Raw genomic sequence first — 14,086 nt, 5'->3', positions numbered from 1 at the left:
AGCGTGATCTATATGACCTCGTTTTCTTATTTCTGACGTTTACTAGTTTTCTTATTTTTGACGTTTGTGATATGTTTTAGCTTGCGTCTCATTGTTGACGTGTCTAGGGGCGGCGTCATTGGGTGTCAAGCGCGGTGGGAAAAGTCACAGAGGTCGTGGTGGTGCTCGTGTTGTCGGGGTAGAGAGGGAGCGGTGAAATTATTGTGTTAAACTCGTCTGTGTTGTCGAGGCAAATGTGGCAATGGACACGGGAGGGACAAGCATAAGGAACAAATAGATAGTTGCATGTCGGATGCGATCATACCAGCACTAAATCACCGGCTCCCATGAGAACTCCGAAGTTAAGCGTGCTTGGGCGAGAGTAGTACTAGGATGGATACCTCCTGGGAAGTCCTCGTGTTGCATTCCCCTTTTTAAATATTTTTTAGCCACGTGACAAGGATGACGCGGGAGCGTGATCTATATGACCTTGTTTTCTTATTTTTGACGTTTACTTGTTTTCTTATTTTTGACGTTTGTGATATGTTTTAGCTTGCGTCTCATTGTTGACGTGTCTAGGGGCGGCGTCGTTGGGTTTCAAGCGCGGTGGGAAAAGTCACAGAGGTCGTGGCGGTGCTCGTGTTGTCGGGGTAGAGAGGGAGCGGTGAAATTCTTGTGTTAAACTCGTCTCCCTTGTCAAGGCAAATGTGGCAATGGACACGGGAGGGGCAAGCATAAGGAACAAATAGATAGTTGCATGTCGGATGCGAACATATCTGCACTAAAGCACCGGATCCCATCAGAACTCCGAAGTTAAGCGTGCTTGGGCGAGAGTAGTACTAGGATGGGTGACCTCCTCCTCGTGTTGCATTCCCCTTTTTAAATATTTTTGCGCAACGAGACAAGGATGACGCGGGAGCGTGATCTATATGACCTTGTTTTCTTATTTTTGACGTTTACTAGTTTTCTTATTTTTGACGTTTGTGATATGTTTTAGGTTGCGTCTCATTGTTGACGTGTCTAGGGTCGGCGTCGTTGGGTGTCAAGCGCGGTGGGAAAAGTCACAGAGGTCGTGGCGGTGCTCGTGTTGTCGGGGTAGAGAGGGAGCGGTGAAATTCTTGTGTTAAACTCGTGTCCGTTGTCGAGGCAAATGTGGCAATGGACACGGGAGGGGCAAGCATAAGGAACAAATAGATAGTTGCATGTGGGATGCGATGATACCAGCACTAAAGCACCGGATCTATCACAACTCCGAAGTTAAGCGTGGTTGGGCGAGAGTAGTACTAGGATGGGTGACCTCGTGGGAAGTCCTCGTGTTGCATTCCCCTTTTTAAATATTTTTGCGCCACGTGACAAGGATGACGCGGGAGCGTGATCTATATGACCTCGTTTTCTTATTTTTGACGTTTACTAGTTTTCTTATTTTTGACGTTTTTGATATGTTTTAGCTTGCGTCTCATTGTTGACGTGTCTAGGGGCGGCGTCGTTGGGTGTCAAGCGCGGTGGGAAAAGTCACAGAGGTCGTGGCGGTGCTCGTGTTGTCGGGGTAGAGAGGGAGCGGTGAAATTCTTGTGTTAAACTCGTCTCGTTGTCGAGGGAAATGTGGCAATGGACACGGGAGGGGCAAGCATAAGGAACAAATAGATAGTTGCATGTCGGTTGCGATCATACCAGCACTAAAGCACCGGATCCCATCAGAACTCCGAAGTTAAGCGTGCTTGGGCGAGACTAGTACTAGGATGGGTGACCTCCTAGGAAGTCCTCCTGTTGCATTCCCCTTTTTAAATATTTTTGCGCCATGTGACAAGGATGACGCGGGAGCGTGATCTATATGACCTCGTTTTCTTATTTTTGACGTTTACTAGTTTTCATATTTTTGACGTTTGTGATATGTTTTAGCTTGCTTCTCATTGTTGACGTGTCTAGGGGCGGCTTCGTTGGGTGTCAAGCGCGGTGGGAAAAGTCACAGAGGTCGTGGCGGTGCTCGTGTTGTCGGGGTAGAGAGGGACGGGTGAAATTCTTGTGTTAAACTCGTCTCCGTTGTCGAGGCAAATGTGGCAATGGACACGGGAGGGGCAAGCATAAGGAACAAATAGATTGTTGCATGTCGAATGCATGATACCAGCACTAAAGCACCGGATCCATCACAACTCCGAAGTTAAGCGTGGTTGGGTGAGAGTAGTACTAGGATGGGTGACCTCGTGGGATGTCCTTGTGTTGCATTCCCCTTTTTAAATACTTTTGCGCCACGTGACATGGATGACGCGGGAGCGTGATCTATATGACCTCGTTTTCTTATTTTTGACCTTTACTAGTTTTCTTATTTTTGACGTTTGTGATATGTTTTAGCTTGCTTCTCATTGTTGACGTGTCTAGGGGCGGCGTCGTTGGGTGTCAAGCGCGGTGGGAAAAGTCACAGACGTCGTGGCGGTGCTCGTAATGTCGGGGTAGAGAGGGAGCGGTGAAATTCTTGTGTTAAACTCATCTCCGTTGTCGAGGCAAATGTGGCAATGGACACGGGAGGGGCAAGCATAAGGAACAAATAGATAGTTGCATGTCGGATGCGATCATACCAGCACTAAAGCACCGGATCCCATCAGAACTCCGAAGTTAAGCGTGCTTGGGCGAGAGTAGTACTAGGATGGGTGAGCTCCTGGGAAGTCCTCGTGTTGCATTCCCCTTTTTAAATATTTTTGCGCCACGTGACAAGGATGATTCGGGAGCGTGATCTATATGACCTCGGTTTCTTAGTTTGGACGTTTACTAGTTTTCTTATTTTTGACGTTTTTGATATGTTTTAGCTTGCGTCTCATTGTTGACGTGTCTAGGGGCGGCGTCGTCGGGTGTCAAGCGCGGTGGGAAAAGTCACAGAGGTCGTGGCGGTGCTCGTGTTGTCGGGGTAGAGTGGGAGCGGTGAAATTCTTGTGTTAAACTCGTCTCCGTTGTCGAGGCAAATGTGGCACTGGACACGGGAGGGGCAAGCATAAGGAACAAATAGATAGTTGCATGTTGGATGCGATCATACCAGCACTAAATCACCGGATCCCATCAGAACTTTTTCTTATTTTTGACGTTTGTGATATGTTTTAGCTTGCGTCCCATTGTTGACGTGTCTAGGGGCGGCGTCGTCGGGTGTCAAGCGCGGTGGGAAAAGTCACAGAGGTCGTGGCGGTGCTCGTGTTGTCGGGGTAGAGAGGGAGCGGTGAAATTCTTGTGTTAAACTCGTCTCCGTTGTCGAGGCAACTGTGGCAATGGACACGGGAGGGCAAAGCATAAGGAATAAATAGACAGTTGCATGTTGGATGTGATCATACCAGCACTGAAGCACCGGATCCCATCAAAACTCCGAAGTTAAGCGTGCTTGGGCCAGAGTAGTACTAGGATGGGTGACCTCTTGGGAAGTCCTCGTGTTGCATTCCCCTTTTTAAATATTTTTGCGCCACGTGACAAGGATGACGCGGGAGCGTGACCTATATGACATCGTTTTCTTACTTTTGACGTTTACTAGTTTTCTTATTGTTGACGTTTGTGATATGTTTTAGCTTGCGTCTCATTGTTGACGTGTCTAGGGGCGGCGTCGTTGGGTGTCAAGCGCGGTGGGAAAACTCACAGAGGTCGTGGCAATGCTCGTGTTGTCGGGTAGAGAGGGAGCGGTGAAATTCTTGTATTAAACTCGTCTCTGTTGTCGAGGCAAATGTGGCAATGGACACGGGAGGGGCAAGCATAAGGAACAAATAGATAGTTGCATGTCGGAAGCGATCATACCAGCACTAAAGCACCGGATCCCATCAGAACTCCGAAGTTAAGCGTGCTTGGGCGAGAGTAGTACTAGGATGGGTGACCTCCTCGAAAGTCCTCGTGTTGCATTTCCCTTTTTAAATATTTTTGCGCCACGTGACAAGGATGACGCGGGAGCGTGATCTATATGACCTCGTTTTCTTATTTTTGACGTTTACTAGTTTTCTTATTTTTGACATTTATGATATGTTTTAGCTTGCGTCTCATTGTTGACGTGTCTAGGGGCGGCGTCGTTGGGTGTGAAGCGCGGTGGGAAAAGTCACAGAGGTCGTGGCTGTGCTCGTGTTGTCGGGGTAGAGAGGGAGCGGTGAAATTCTTGTGTTAAACTCGTCTCCGTTGTCGAGGCAAATGTGGCAATGGACACGGGAGGGGCAAGCATAAGGAACAAATAGATAGTTGCATGTTGGATGCGATCATACCAACACTAAAGCACCGGATCCCATCAGAACTCCGAAGTTAAGCGTGCTTGGGCGAGAGTAGTACTAGGATGGATGACCTCCTCGGAAGTCCTCGTGTTGCATTCCCCTTTTTAAATATTTTTGCGCCACTTGACAAGGATGACGCGGGAGCGTGATCTATATGACCTCGTGTTCTTATTTTTGACGTTTACTAGTTTTGTTATTTTTGACGTTTGAGATATGTTTTAGCTTGCGTCTCATTGTTGACGTGTCTAGGGGCGGCGTCGTCGGGTGTCAAGCGCGGTGGGAAAAGTCACAGAGGTCGTGGCGGTGCTCGTGATGTCGGGGTAGAGAGGGAGCGGTGAAATTCTTGTGTTAAACTCGTCTCCGTTGTCGAGGCAAATGTGACAATGGACACGGGAGGGGCAAGCATAAGGAACAAATAGATAGTTGCATGTCGGATGCGATCATACCAGCACTAAAGCACCGGATCCCATGAGAAGTCCGAAGTTAAGCATGCTTGGGCGAGAGTAGTACTAGAATGGGTGACCTCCACGGAAGTCCTCGTCTTGCATTCCCCTTTATAAATATTTTTGCGCCACGTGACAAGGATGACGCGGGAGTGTGATCTATATGACCTCGTTTTCTTATTTTTGACGTTTACTAGTTTTCTTATTTTTGACGTTTGTGATATGTTTTAGCTCGCGTCTCATTGTTGACATGTCTAGGGGCGGCGGCGTCGGGTGTCAAGCGCGATGGGAAAAGTCACAGAGGTCGTCGCGGTGCTCGTGTTGTCGGGGTAGAGAGGGAGCGGTGAAATTCTTGTGTTAAACTTGTCTCCGTTGTCGAGGCAAATGTGGCAATGGACACGGGAGGGGCAAGCATAAGGAACAAATAGATAGTTGCATGTCGGATGCGATCATACCAGCACTAAAGCACCGGATCCCATCAGAACTCCGAAGTTAAGCGTGCTTGGGCGAGAGTAGTACTAGTATGGGTGACCTCCTGGGAAGTCCTCGTGTTACTTTTCGCTTTTTAAATATTTTTGCGCCACGTGACAAGGATGATGCAGGAGCGTGATCTATATGACCTCGTTTTCTTATTTTGACGTTTACTAGTTTTCTTATTTTTGACGTTTGTGATATGTTTTAGCTTGTGTCTCATTGTTGACGTGTCTAGGGGCGGCGTCGTCGGGTGTCAAGCGCGGTGGGAAAAGTCACAGAGGTCGTGGCAGTGCTCGTGATGTCGGGGTAGAGAGGGAGCGGTGAAATTCTTGTGTTAAACTCGTCTCCTTTGTCGAGGCAAAAGTGGCAATGGACACGGGAGGGGCAAGCATAAGGAACAAATAGATAGTTGCATGTTGGATGTGATCATACCAGCACTAAAGCACCGGATCCCATGAGAACTCCAAAATTAAGCGTGCTTGGGCGAGAGTAGTACGAGGATGGGTGACCTCCTGGGAAGTCCTCGTGTTGCATCCCCCTTTTTAAATATTTTTGCGCCACGTGACAAGGATGACGCGGGAGCGTGATCTATATGACCTCGTTTTCTTATTTTTGACGTTTACTAGTTTTCTTATTTTTGACGTTTGTGATATGTTTTAGCTTGCGTCTCATTGTTGACATGTCTAGGGGCGGCGTCGTCGGGTGTCAAGCGCGGTGGGAAAAGTCACAGAGGTCGTGGCGGTGCTCGTGATGTCGGGGTAGAGAAGGTGACCTCCTGGGAAGTCCTCGTGTTGCATCCCCCTTTTTAAATATTTTAGCGCCACGTGACAAGGATGACGCGGGAGAGTGATCTATATTACCTCGTTTTCTTATTTTTGACGTTTACTAGATTTCTTATTTTTGACGTTTGTGATATGTTTTAGCTTGCGTCTCATTGTTGACGTGTCTAGGGGCGGCGTCGTCGGGTGTCAAGCGCGGTGGGAAAAGTCATAGAGGTCGTGGCGGTGCTCGTGATGTCGGGGTAGAGAGGGAGCGGTGAAATTCTTGTGTTAAACTCGTCTCCGTTGTCGAGGCAAATGTGGCAATGGACACGGGAGGGGCAAGCATAAGGAACAAATAGATAGTTGCATGTCGGATGCGATCATACCAGCACTAAAGCACCGGATCCCATCAGAACTTCGAAGTTAAGCGTGCTTGGGCGAGATTAGTACTAGGATGGGTGACCTCCACGGAAGTCCTCGTGTTGCATTCCCCTTTATAAATATTTTTGCGCCACGTGACAAGGATGACGCGGGAGTGTCATCTATATGACCTCGTTTTCTTATTTTTGACGTTTACTAGTTTTCTTATTTTTGACGTTTGTGATATGTTTTAGCTTGCGTCTCATTGTTGACGTGTCTAGGGTGGCGTCGTCGGGTGTCAAGCGCGGTGGGAAATGTCACAGAGGTCGTGGCGGTGCTCGTGATGTCGGGGTAGAGAGGGAGCGGTGAAATTCTTGTGTTAAACTCGTCTCCGTTGTCGAGGAAAATGTGGCAATGGACACGGGAGGGGAAAGCATAAGGAACAAATAGATAGATGCATGTCGGATGCGATCATACCAGCACTAAAGCACCGAATCCCATCAGAACTCCGAAGTTAAGCATGCTTGGGCGAGAGTAGTTCTAGGATGGGTGACCTCCTGGGAGGTCCTCGTGTTGCATCCTCCTTTTTAAATATTTTTGCGCCACGTGACAAGGATGACGCGTGAGCGTGATCTATATGACCTCGTTTTCTTATTTTGGACGTTTACTAGTTTTCTTATTTTTGACGTTTGTGATATGTTTTAGCTTGCGTCTCATTGTTGACGTGTCTAGGGGCGGCGTCGTCGGGTGTCAAGCGCGGTGGGAAAAGTCATAGAGGTCGTGGCGGTGCTCGTGATGTCGGGGTAGAGAGGGAGCGGTGAAATTCTTGTGTTAAACTCGTCTCCGTTGTCGAGGCAAATGTGGCAATGGACACGGGAGGGGCAAGCATAAGGAACAAATAGATAGTTGCATGTCGGATGCGATCATACCAGCACTAAAGCACCGGATCCCATCAGAACTTCGAAGTTAAGCGTGCTTGGGCGAGATTAGTACTAGGATGGGTGACCTCCACGGAAGTCCTCGTGTTGCATTCCCCTTTATAAATATTTTTGCGCCACGTGACAAGGATGACGCGGGAGTGTCATCTATATGACCTCGTTTTCTTATTTTTGACGTTTACTAGTTTTCTTATTTTTGACGTTTGTGATATGTTTTAGCTTGCGTCTCATTGTTGACGTGTCTAGGGTGGCGTCGTCGGGTGTCAAGCGCGGTGGGAGAAGTCACAGAGGTCGTGGCGGTGCTCGTGATGTCGGGGTAGAGAGGGAGCGGTGAAATTCTTGTGTTAAACTCGTCTCCGTTGTCGAGGAAAATGTGGCAATGGACACGGGAGGGGCAAGCATAAGGAACAAATAGATAGATGCATGTCGGATGCGATCATACCAGCACTAAAGCACCGAATCCCATCAGAACTCCGAAGTTAAGCATGCTTGGGCGAGAGTAGTTCTAGGATGGGTGACCTCCTGGGAGGTCCTCGTGTTGCATCCCCCTTTTTAAATATTTTTGCGCCACGTGACAAGGATGACGCGTGAGCGTGATCTATATGACCTCGTTTTCTTATTTTGGACGTTTACTAGTTTTCTTATTTTTGACGTTTGTGATATGTTTTAGCTTGCGTCTCATTGTTGACGTGTCTAGGGGCGGCGTCGTCGGGTGTCAAGCGCGGTGGGAAAAGTCACAGAGGTCGTGGCAGTGCTCGTGTTGTCGGGGTAGAGAGGGAGCGGTGAAATTCTTGTCTTAAACTCGTCTCCGTTGTCGATGCAAATGTGGCAATGGACACGGGAGGGGCATGCATAAGGAACAAATAGATAGTTGCATGTCGGATGCGATCATACCGGCACTAAAGCACCGGATCCCATCAGAACTCCGAAGTTAAGCGTGCTTGGGCGAGAGTAGTACTAGTATGGGTGACCTCCTGGGAAGTCCTCGTGTTGCATTCCCCTTTTTAAATATTTTTGCTCCACATGACAAGGATGATGCGGGAGCGTGATCTATATGACCTCGTTTTCTTATTTTTGACGTTTACTAGTTTTCTTATTTTTGACGTTTGTGATATGTTTTAGCTTGCGTCTCATTGTTGACGTGTCTAGGGGCGGCGTCGTCGGGTGTCAAGCGCGGTGGGAAAAGTCACAGAGGTCGTGGCGGTGCTCGTGATGTCGGGGTAGAGAGGGAGCGGTGAAATTCTTGTGTTAAACTCGTCTCCGTTGTCGAGGCAAATGTGGCAATAGACACGGGAGGGGCAAGCATATGGAACAAATAGATAGTTGCATGTTGGATGTGATCATACCAGCACTAAAGCACCGGATCCCATGAGAACTCCGAAATTAGGCGTGCTTGGGCGAGAGTAGTACGAGGATGGGTGACCTCCTGGGAAGTCCTCGTGTTGCATCCCCCTTTTTAAATATTTTTGCGCCACGTGACAAGGATGACGCGGGAGCGTGATCTATATGACCTCGTTTTCTTATTTTTGACGTTTACTAGTTTTCTTATTTTCGACGTTTCTGATATGTTTTAGCTTGCGTCTCATTGTTGACATGTCTAGGGGCGGCGTCGTCGGGTGTCAAGCGCGGTGGGAAAAGTCACAGAGGTCGTGGCGGTGCTCGTGATGTCGGGGTAGAGAAGGTGACCTCCTGGGAAGTCCTCGTGTTGCATCCCCCTTTTTAATTATTTTAGCGCCACGTGACAAGGATGACGCGGGAGCGTGATCTATATGACCTCGTTTTCTTATTTTTGACGTTTACTAGTTTTCTTATTTTTGACGTTTGTGATATGTTTTAGCTTGCGTCTCATTGTTGACGTGTCTAGGGGCGGCGTCGTCGGGTGTCAAGCGCGGTGGGAAAAGTCGTAGAGGTCGTGGCGGTCTTCGTGATGTCGGGGTAGAGAGGGAGCGGTGAAATTCTTGTGTTAAACTCGTCTCCGTTGTCGAGGCAAATGTGGCAATGGACACGGGAGGGGCAAGCATAAGGAACAATTAGATAGTTGCATGTCGGATGCGATCATACCAGCACTAAAGCACCGGATCCCATCAGAACTTCGAAGTTAAGCGTGCTTGGACGAGAGTAGTACTAGGATGGGTGACCTCCACGGAAGTCCTCGTGTTGCATTCCCCTTTATAAATATTTTTGCGCCACGTGACAAGGATGACGCGGGAGTGTCATCTATATGACCTCGTTTTCTTATTTTTGACATTTACTAGTTTTCTTATTTTTGACGTTTGTGATATGTTTTAGCTTGCGTCTCATTGTTGACGTGTCTAGGGTGGCGTCGTCGGGTGTCAAGCGCGGTGGGAAAAGTCACAGAGGTCGTGGCGGTGCTCGTGATGTCGGGGTAGAGAGGGAGCGGTGAAATTCTTGTGTTAAACTCGTCTCCGTTGTCGAGGCAAATGTGGCAATGGACACGGGAGGGGCAAGCATAAGGAACAAATAGATAGTTGCATGTCGGATGCGATCATACCAGCACTAAAGCACCGGTTCCCATTAGAACTCCAAAGTTAAGCGTGCTTGGGCGAGAGTAGTACTAGGATGGGTGACCTCTTCGGAAGTCCACTTGTTGCATTCCCTTTTTGAAATATTTTTGCGCCACGTGACAAGGATGACGCGGGAGCGTGATCTATATGACCTCGTTTTCTTATTTTTGACGTTTACTAGTTTTCTTATTTTTGACGTTTGTGATATGTTTTAGCTTGCGTCTCATTGTTGACGTGTCTAGGGCGGCGTCGTCGGGTGTCAAGCGCGGTGGGAAAAGTCAGAGAGGTCGTGGCGGTGCTCGTGTTGTCGGGGTAGATAGGGAGCGGTGAAATTCTTGTGTTAAACTCGTCTCCGTTGTCGAGGCAAATGTGGCAATGGACACAGGAGGGGCAAGCATAAGGAACAAATAGATAGATGCATGTAGGATGCGATCATACCAGCACTAAAGCATCGGATCCCATCACAACTCCGAAGTTAAGCGTGCTTGGGCGAGAGTAGTACTAGGATGGGTGACCTCCTTGGAAGTCCTCGTGTTGCATTCCCCTTTTTAAATATTTTTGTGCTTGGGCGAGAGTAGTACTAGGATGGGTGACCTCCTGGGAAGTCCTCTTGTTGCATTCGCCTTTTTAAATATTTTTGCGCCACGTGACAAGGATGACGCGGGAGCGTGATCTATATGACCTCGTATTCTTATTTTTGACGTTTACTGGTTTTCTTATTTTTGACGTTTGTGATATGTTTTAGCTTCCGTCTCATTGTTGACGTGTCTAGGGGCGGCGTCGTTGGGTGTCAAGCGCGGTGGGAAAAGTCACAGAGGTCGTGGCGGTGCTCGTGTTGTCGGGGTAGAGAGGGAGCGGTGGAATTCTTGTGTTAAACTCGTCTGTGTTGTCGAGGCAAATGTGGAAATGGACACGGGAAGGGCACGCATAAGGAACAAATAGATAGTTGCATGTCGGATGCGATCATACCAGCACTAAACCACCGGATCCCATCAGAACTCCGAAGTTAAGCATGCTTCGGTTAGAGTAGTACTAGGATGGGTGACCTCCTCGGAAGTCCTCGTGTTGCATTCCCCTTTTTAAATATTTTTGCGCCACGTGACAAGGATGACGCGGGAGCGTGATCTATATGACCTCGTTTTCTTATTTTTGACGTTTACTAGTTTTCTTATTTTTGGCGTTTGTGATATGTTTTAGCTTGCGTCTCATTGTTGACGTGTCCAGGGGCGGCGTCGTCGGGTGTCAAGCGCGGTGGGAAAAGTCACAGAGGTCATGGCGGTGCTCGTATTGTCGGGGTAGAGAGGGAGCGGTGAAATTCTTGGGTTAAACTCGTCTCCGTTGTCGAGGCAAATGTGGCAATGGACACGGGAGGGGCAAGCATAAGGAACAAATAGATAGTTGCATGTCGGACGCGATCATACCAGCACTAAAGCACCGGATCCCATCAGAACTCCGAAGTTAAGCGTGCTTGGGCGAGAGTAGTACTAGGATAGGTGACCTCCTGGGAAGTCCTCGTGTTGCATTCCCCTTTTTAAATATTTTTGCGCCACGTGACAAGGATGACGCGGGGAGCGTGATCTATATGACCTCGTTTTCTTATTTTTGACGTTTACTTATTTTTCCTATTTTTGACGTTTGTGATATGTTTTAGCTTGCGTCTTATTGTTGACGTGTCTAGGGGCGGCGTCGTCGGGTGTCAAGCGCGGTGGGAAAAGTCACAGAGGTCGTGGCAGTGCTCGTGTTGTCGGGGTAGAGAGCGAGCGGTCAAATTCTTGTGTTAAACTCGTCTCTCTTGTCGAGGCAAATGTAGCAATGGACACGGGAGGGGCAAGCATAAGGAACAAATAGATAGTTGCATCTCGGATGCGATCATACCAGCACTAAAGCACCGGATCCCATCAGAACTCCGAAGTTAAGCATGCTTGGGCGAGAGTAGTACTAGGATGGGTGACCTCCTGTGAAGTCCTCGTGTTGCATTCCCCTTTTTAGATATTTGTGCGCCACGTGACAAGGATGACGCGGGAGCGTGATCTATATGACCTCGTTTTCTTATTTTTGACGTTTACTAGTTTTCCTATTTTTGACGTTTGGGATATGTTTTAGCTTGCGTCTCACTGTTGACGTGTCTAGGGGCGGCGTCGTCGGGTGTCAAGCGCGGTGGGAAAAGTCACAGAGATCATGGCGGTGCTCGTGTTGTCGGGGTACAGAGGGAGCGGTGCAATTCTTGTGTTAAACTCGTCTCTCTTGTCGAGGCAAATGTGGCAATGGACACGGGAGGGGCAAGCATAAGGAACAAATAGATAGTTGCATGTCGGATGCGATCATACCAGCACTAAAGCACCGGATCCCATTAGAACTCCGAAGTTAAGCGTGGTTGGGCGAGAGTAGTACTAGGATGGGTGACCTCTTCGGAAGTCCTCTTGTTGCATTCCCTTTTTTAAATATTTTTGCGCCACGTGACAAGGATGACGCGGGAGCGTGATCTATATGACCACGTTTTCTTATTTTTGACGTTTACTAGTTTTCTTAATTTTGACGTTTGTGATATGTTTTAGCTTGCGTCTCATTGTTGACGTGTCTAGGGCGGCGTCGTCGGGTGTCAAGCGCGGTGGGAAAAGTCAGAGAGGTCGTGGCGGTGCTCGTGTTGTGGGGGTAGAGCGGGAGCGGTGAAATTCTTGTGTTAAACTCGTCTCCGTTGTCGAGGCAAATGTGGCAATGGACACGGGAGGGGCAAGCATAAGGAACAAATAGATAGTTGCATGTCGGATGTGATCATACCAGCACTAAAGCACCGGATCCCATCCGAACTCCGAAGTTAAGCGTGCTTGGGCGATAGTAGTACTAGGATGGGTGACCTCATGGGGAGTCCTCGCGTTGCATTCCCCTTTTTAAATATTTTTGCGCCACGTGACAATGATGACGCGGGAGCGTGATCTATATGACCTCGTTTTCTTATTTTTGACGTTTACTAGTTTTCCTATTTTTGACGTTTGTGATATGTTTTAGCTTGCGTCTCAGTGTTGACGTGTCTAGGGGCGGCGTCGTCGGGTGTCAAGCGCGGTGGGAAAAGTCACAGAGATCGTGGCGGTGCTCGTGTTGTCGGGGTAGAGAGGGACCAGTGAAATTCTTGTGTTAAGCTCGTCTCTCTTATCGAGGCAAATGTGGCAATGGACACGGGAGGGGCAAGCATACGCAACAAATAGATAGTTGCATATCGGATGCAATCATACCAGCACTAAAGCACCGGATCCCATTAGAACTCCGAAGTTAAGCATGCTTGGGCGAGAGTAGTACTAGGATGGGTGACCTCTTCGGAAGTCCTCTTGTTGCATTCCCTTTTTTAAATATTTTTGCGCCACGTGACAAGGATGACGCGGGAGCGTGATCTATATGACCTCGTTTTCTTATTTTTGACGTTTACTAGTTTTCTTAGTTTTGACGTTTGTGATATGTTTTAGCTTGCGTCTCATTGTTGACGTGTCTAGGGCGGCGTCGTCGGGTGTCAAGCGCGGTGGGAAAACTCAGAGAGGTCGTGGCGGTGCTCGTGTTGTCGGGGTAGAGAGGGAGCGGTGAAATTCTTGTGTTAAACTCGTCTCCGTTGTCGAGGCAAATGTGGCAATGGACACGGGAGGGGCAAGCATAAGGAACAAATAGATAGTTGCATGTCGGATGTGATCATACTAGAACTAAATCATCGGATCGCATCAAAACTCTGAAGTTAAGCATGTTTGAGCGAGAGTAGTACTAGGATGGGTGACCTCCTGGGAAGTCCTCTTGTTGCATTCCCCTTTTTAAATATTTTTGCGCCACGTGACAAGGATGACGCGGGAGCGTGATCTATATGACCTCGTATTCTTATTTTTGACGTTTACTGGTTTTCTTATTTTTAACGTTTGTGATATGTTTTAGCTTCCGTCTCATTGTTGACGTGTCTAGGGGCGGCGCCGTTGGGTGTCAAGCGCGGTGGGAAAAGTCACAGAGGTCGTGGCGGTGCTCGTGTTGTCGGGGTAGAGAGGGAGCGGTGAAATTCTTGTGTTAAACTCGTCTCTGTTGTCGAGGCAAATGTGGAAATGGACACGGGAAGGGCACGCATAAGGAACAAATAGATAGTTGCATGTCGGATGCGATCATACCAGCACTAAACCACCGGATCCCATCAGAACTCCGAAGTTAAGCATGCTTCGGTGAGAGTAGTACTAGGATGGATGACCTCCTGGGAAGTCCTCGTGTTGCATTCCCCTTTTTAAATATTTTTGCGCCACGTGACAGGGATGACGTGGGAGCGTGATCTATATGACCTCGTTTTCTTATTTGTGACGTTTACTAGTTTTCTTATTTTTTACGTTTGTGATATGTTTTAGCTTGCGTCTCATTGTTGACGTG

General features: G+C 48.3%; 26 non-coding genes and 3 pseudogenes across 26 annotated transcripts; all 29 read left to right on the top strand.

Annotated features, from left to right (window-relative positions):
- The first annotated feature begins 290 nt into the window (after positions 1–290).
- On the top strand, positions 291–408 carry LOC123413906. Its single transcript, XR_006614013.1, has one exon. It is a non-coding gene; the product is annotated as a 5S ribosomal RNA (ribosomal RNA).
- Positions 409–741: 333 nt separating this feature from the next.
- LOC123414253 lies at positions 742–853 on the top strand (annotated as a pseudogene).
- Positions 854–1,186: 333 nt separating this feature from the next.
- LOC123414105 lies at positions 1,187–1,304 on the top strand. The gene has a single exon (XR_006614186.1). It is a non-coding gene; the product is annotated as a 5S ribosomal RNA (ribosomal RNA).
- A 332-nt stretch (positions 1,305–1,636) lies between these two features.
- LOC123414847 lies at positions 1,637–1,755 on the top strand. Its single transcript, XR_006614764.1, has one exon. It is a non-coding gene; the product is annotated as a 5S ribosomal RNA (ribosomal RNA).
- Positions 1,756–2,088: 333 nt separating this feature from the next.
- Positions 2,089–2,205, top strand: LOC123414247 (annotated as a pseudogene).
- Positions 2,206–2,538: 333 nt separating this feature from the next.
- On the top strand, positions 2,539–2,657 carry LOC123414841. Its single transcript, XR_006614759.1, has one exon. It is a non-coding gene; the product is annotated as a 5S ribosomal RNA (ribosomal RNA).
- A 622-nt stretch (positions 2,658–3,279) lies between these two features.
- LOC123414777 lies at positions 3,280–3,398 on the top strand. Its single transcript, XR_006614699.1, has one exon. It is a non-coding gene; the product is annotated as a 5S ribosomal RNA (ribosomal RNA).
- Positions 3,399–3,730: 332 nt separating this feature from the next.
- LOC123414741 lies at positions 3,731–3,849 on the top strand. The gene has a single exon (XR_006614664.1). It is a non-coding gene; the product is annotated as a 5S ribosomal RNA (ribosomal RNA).
- Positions 3,850–4,182: 333 nt separating this feature from the next.
- LOC123414687 lies at positions 4,183–4,301 on the top strand. Its single transcript, XR_006614614.1, has one exon. It is a non-coding gene; the product is annotated as a 5S ribosomal RNA (ribosomal RNA).
- A 333-nt stretch (positions 4,302–4,634) lies between these two features.
- On the top strand, positions 4,635–4,753 carry LOC123413990. Its single transcript, XR_006614086.1, has one exon. It is a non-coding gene; the product is annotated as a 5S ribosomal RNA (ribosomal RNA).
- A 333-nt stretch (positions 4,754–5,086) lies between these two features.
- LOC123414735 lies at positions 5,087–5,205 on the top strand. The gene has a single exon (XR_006614658.1). It is a non-coding gene; the product is annotated as a 5S ribosomal RNA (ribosomal RNA).
- Positions 5,206–5,537: 332 nt separating this feature from the next.
- LOC123414931 lies at positions 5,538–5,656 on the top strand. Its single transcript, XR_006614842.1, has one exon. It is a non-coding gene; the product is annotated as a 5S ribosomal RNA (ribosomal RNA).
- A 596-nt stretch (positions 5,657–6,252) lies between these two features.
- On the top strand, positions 6,253–6,371 carry LOC123414622. Its single transcript, XR_006614551.1, has one exon. It is a non-coding gene; the product is annotated as a 5S ribosomal RNA (ribosomal RNA).
- Positions 6,372–6,703: 332 nt separating this feature from the next.
- On the top strand, positions 6,704–6,822 carry LOC123414924. The gene has a single exon (XR_006614836.1). It is a non-coding gene; the product is annotated as a 5S ribosomal RNA (ribosomal RNA).
- A 333-nt stretch (positions 6,823–7,155) lies between these two features.
- LOC123414620 lies at positions 7,156–7,274 on the top strand. Its single transcript, XR_006614550.1, has one exon. It is a non-coding gene; the product is annotated as a 5S ribosomal RNA (ribosomal RNA).
- A 332-nt stretch (positions 7,275–7,606) lies between these two features.
- On the top strand, positions 7,607–7,725 carry LOC123414885. Its single transcript, XR_006614799.1, has one exon. It is a non-coding gene; the product is annotated as a 5S ribosomal RNA (ribosomal RNA).
- Positions 7,726–8,058: 333 nt separating this feature from the next.
- LOC123413734 lies at positions 8,059–8,177 on the top strand. The gene has a single exon (XR_006613851.1). It is a non-coding gene; the product is annotated as a 5S ribosomal RNA (ribosomal RNA).
- Positions 8,178–8,510: 333 nt separating this feature from the next.
- LOC123413718 lies at positions 8,511–8,629 on the top strand. The gene has a single exon (XR_006613836.1). It is a non-coding gene; the product is annotated as a 5S ribosomal RNA (ribosomal RNA).
- A 596-nt stretch (positions 8,630–9,225) lies between these two features.
- Positions 9,226–9,344, top strand: LOC123414695. Its single transcript, XR_006614622.1, has one exon. It is a non-coding gene; the product is annotated as a 5S ribosomal RNA (ribosomal RNA).
- Positions 9,345–9,676: 332 nt separating this feature from the next.
- On the top strand, positions 9,677–9,795 carry LOC123413823. The gene has a single exon (XR_006613936.1). It is a non-coding gene; the product is annotated as a 5S ribosomal RNA (ribosomal RNA).
- Positions 9,796–10,127: 332 nt separating this feature from the next.
- On the top strand, positions 10,128–10,246 carry LOC123414895. Its single transcript, XR_006614808.1, has one exon. It is a non-coding gene; the product is annotated as a 5S ribosomal RNA (ribosomal RNA).
- A 412-nt stretch (positions 10,247–10,658) lies between these two features.
- On the top strand, positions 10,659–10,777 carry LOC123414008. The gene has a single exon (XR_006614103.1). It is a non-coding gene; the product is annotated as a 5S ribosomal RNA (ribosomal RNA).
- Positions 10,778–11,110: 333 nt separating this feature from the next.
- LOC123414034 lies at positions 11,111–11,229 on the top strand. Its single transcript, XR_006614125.1, has one exon. It is a non-coding gene; the product is annotated as a 5S ribosomal RNA (ribosomal RNA).
- Positions 11,230–11,564: 335 nt separating this feature from the next.
- On the top strand, positions 11,565–11,683 carry LOC123414879. The gene has a single exon (XR_006614793.1). It is a non-coding gene; the product is annotated as a 5S ribosomal RNA (ribosomal RNA).
- Positions 11,684–12,016: 333 nt separating this feature from the next.
- On the top strand, positions 12,017–12,135 carry LOC123413729. Its single transcript, XR_006613847.1, has one exon. It is a non-coding gene; the product is annotated as a 5S ribosomal RNA (ribosomal RNA).
- Positions 12,136–12,467: 332 nt separating this feature from the next.
- Positions 12,468–12,586, top strand: LOC123414872. Its single transcript, XR_006614788.1, has one exon. It is a non-coding gene; the product is annotated as a 5S ribosomal RNA (ribosomal RNA).
- Positions 12,587–12,919: 333 nt separating this feature from the next.
- On the top strand, positions 12,920–13,038 carry LOC123414939. Its single transcript, XR_006614850.1, has one exon. It is a non-coding gene; the product is annotated as a 5S ribosomal RNA (ribosomal RNA).
- A 332-nt stretch (positions 13,039–13,370) lies between these two features.
- LOC123414258 lies at positions 13,371–13,489 on the top strand (annotated as a pseudogene).
- Positions 13,490–13,822: 333 nt separating this feature from the next.
- Positions 13,823–13,941, top strand: LOC123413815. The gene has a single exon (XR_006613929.1). It is a non-coding gene; the product is annotated as a 5S ribosomal RNA (ribosomal RNA).
- The last annotated feature ends 145 nt before the right edge of the window (positions 13,942–14,086 follow it).

The sequence above is a fragment of the Hordeum vulgare genome, chromosome 7H (genome assembly GCF_904849725.1).
Source record: "Hordeum vulgare subsp. vulgare chromosome 7H, MorexV3_pseudomolecules_assembly, whole genome shotgun sequence".
NCBI lineage: Eukaryota > Viridiplantae > Streptophyta > Magnoliopsida > Poales > Poaceae > Hordeum > Hordeum vulgare.
Note: the sequence above shows the minus strand (reverse complement) of the source record. Positions and strands in the feature narration are given on the sequence as shown.